This window comes from Monodelphis domestica, chromosome 4 (assembly GCF_027887165.1).
Source record: "Monodelphis domestica isolate mMonDom1 chromosome 4, mMonDom1.pri, whole genome shotgun sequence".
NCBI lineage: Eukaryota > Metazoa > Chordata > Mammalia > Didelphimorphia > Didelphidae > Monodelphis > Monodelphis domestica.
The window spans coordinates 124,273,312-124,276,723 of record NC_077230.1 but is presented as its reverse complement, the minus strand read 5'-3'; positions in this window follow the sequence as shown (position 1 = coordinate 124,276,723).

Below are 3,412 nucleotides of genomic sequence, written 5' to 3'. Positions count from 1 at the left end.
GAGCTATGAAATTGTACTATCATTTTGGAGAGCAAATTATGCAAATAAAGCAACTGAGATGCCCATATCCTTTAAACCAGAAACTCCATTACTGGGTCAAAAGAGGCCATCAATAAAGGGGGAGGGGAAAACTTCTATTTACTCCAAAATATTTACAATAACATTTTTTTTGTGACAGATAAGAATTTAGAAAGAGCAAATGTTCATCAATTGGTGAATAAAAAATTGTGTATATAAATAAAATAGAATATTACTGTGTTGTAAGAAATTGTGTGATGACCACAGAGAAGCATATCCATAGTGAGGTAAGCAGAGCCAAGAAAACACTATTCACAGTAACTACAACAATGTAAATGGAAAGAAGGATCACAATAAAATTAGAATGATCAAATGGGACTTGAATGAAGAGATAAGAGAAGACATCTCCAAATTACTCCTTTATGGAGGGGAGAAGTCCATAGGTGTTACACATTGCATTTGGTTTTTGACTTCCATGATGTATTGATCAGTTCAGTCCCCCCCCCCCCACCTTCCTAAAAAACTAGTCATGTTGATTGGCTCTTGGTGAGGGGATAAAGAAGAAGAAGGATTTCTGGGGTACTGTGGTGATTTAGGAAAGAAAATAATCAATGAAATCTTATATTTAAAAAACAGAAATAGAGAAGATAATAGTTGCAAATGGCTCACAATTGGTAGAAAAAATTGGTAGAATTTGCTTCTTCCATACCCTAGGCATTAAGACACCCTCTTGTGAATCACTTGATTATTTCATGTTTCAGTGTTGAAGATGAGAAGCAACAAAAGACTATCATGAATGTAATTATAATTTATGTACCAACATCTGTCACAAAAAGCATTAAGTATTGAATTCTACAAAGAACTTTTTCTTCCAGACCAACTTAGCACATGCAATAGTATTCACTGACTGTGATGCAAAGGTTGGCATAGGAGAAGATGTCAAAAAGTATGTTGAAAGTTCTGATTATGGATTAACATATAAATGAGGATAAGGCTCATAGGCTACTTAGAAACCTGATACCTTTTTATTATAAACACTTTCATTAGAAAGCATTGTGTATGACTGTACTGATACCACATCCAAATGCAATTTGTTGCCATTTGGGTAACTAAGAAGATAAAATAAATCTACCATAAGATACTAATGATTAGTGAAAGGCCAGACAACTGGTAGAAAGTAAAGAGGAGAGAAAGACAGACAGAGAAGAGGAGGAAAAGAGAAAGAGGGACAGAAGAGAAAAGGAAAGAGACAGGTGACTAAGATAAACTATAGATTTATGTACACACTGCTTTGGGATCAATGTTGCTCATTTATAGATGTTTTTTCTTCCTTCTTAGTAAAACTTTCTTCTGTAATTTCATAAACGCTCTCCTTAAAGTGGGGATTGACCTCTATATTCTGGTTAGGAGAGGACAGAACCATGACTTCCCAGTGTGTTTTAGATTTGAACTGCAAAGAAAGAGAATGCTAAATCTCCCTTAATAGTATTCCTAATCTTATGAGAATTCTCTTCAAGTGTCTTTAGGTCCTTCATGGGTCATATTAGATTCTCTCCAAGATATTCATTGTTTACAGTTATGGGAAATCAGCTACATACATGTTTATAACAAAATTCAAAATGAAATTTGGAATGATATAAATAATCAAATTTAATGTTGATTAGTTGGGGTTGTGTCATGCTATGTTGTATTGTGTTTTGATTGCATATTGTAACCCCAGTGCACAATATGTGGCACATTGCAAGGTCTGAATAAGGTTTGTGATTATTAATATTTATAAGGCAATTAGCCTTATAAATATTATATAAAATTATAAATCACTTAGCATAATTCCGTGTACATAGTTGGTAGAACATAAATGCTTATTCTCCTCCCTTTAAATTTCAAGAAAGAAAATAATATACTCAAGTTTAACATCTTTGCCTTAAAAAAAATAACTTTGCCCTTTCTTCATTCCCCATGCTGTATTCCTTGGTGGATCAGGTGTTCAATGGAGTCAGGAAGACTAGATTTCAAGACCTACTTCTGATATTTAATAGTTGTGTGCTCCAAGATAGGGCAATTTCTATCTACATATTTCAAATGATTTCCTTTGAGTTATCAACTAAGCATGATGTAGTGGAAGGTGTTGGAGTTCAAATCTCATCTCTTAATGGGTGGGTCTAGAGATCTTTTGCCCTTCATATCTGAGTTGATTCTTCACTGAACTGGGAAACTAAACACCTGAGTTCCAATTGGTACCTGGATACTATCTGTGTGACGTTGGGTAAGTCTTGAACTCTCAGCATCTGTTTTCACATTTTAAAAATGAGCTAGCTGGATAAGATGTTAAGGAACAGTGGATTTGCAGCATGGAACAATGAGAAGTGTTCTGGATTTGAAATCAGAAGGGACCATGTTTGAATCCTGCCCCTGCCAAGCATCTATCAGAAAGATTTGGGGGTAAGTCACTTAAACTGTCTGGCTCTCAAATTCCTCACCTGTAAAGGAGAGAGATTGGAATCAATGACCTCCAATGCCTCTTTGGGTTCTCAAGTTTTAATCCCATCATCCTTCTCTCTCAAATGTTAAACCTGGGTGTTAAGTGTTGGGAATGGGTTGGGGAATAGGTAAATTGCTTTTCATTCAATAGTTAAGTCAAAAAGCATTTATTAAGTAAGCACTTTCACTGTGCTCTGGGAATACGAAGAAGGGGGAAAATAGTCCCTGGCTTTGAGGAGCTCACATCCTAATGGGATAGACGACATGCAAACAATGATGCACACATTATATATACGCTGTAAAAGGAAGATAATCACTGAGAGGCAGACTGCTGCTCTCGGGAGGGGGGGAGGGGGCTGGAGAAAAGTAGAATGAAGGAACTTCTGCTTCCAGGTGGGAACAGAGGGTGAGGGTGAATTACCAGATTTCTTAAGACCCTACCAGGCAAGTTCAACTTATTTGAGCTACTTTTTCGACTTTTAGAGCAAGGGTGCTTTGACGTGGGGGAGGGGAGAGAGTAATAAGCATTTTCTTATTTCAAATCCAAAACGCATCTGAATCCTCATTCTCCCACTGCGTGGTGGGCGGAGAGGCATCAGCTGGGTCTCCAAGAGAGAACTGGGGCGGGGCAATTGATAGTACCTGTTCCACCAACTTCCAAATATACAACCAAAAGTCGTGACCCATTTAGAGGATCCGCAGAGGTGGCGGGTTCAGTATTAGCCCTTGGTGGCACAATCTTCTCCAAACAGAACACCAGGAGACTTGATAACCCCAAACGGAGAAGGGTAACTGCTTGGAAACAAGCTGAGGAAGGGGAGTGTGCTGGACTCCCATTGGTTAGCGTACCAGATTCCCTCCCTCCCCGCCGCCCCTACCCTTTGGCAAAGAGGGAAGGTACCTATCCATGCTT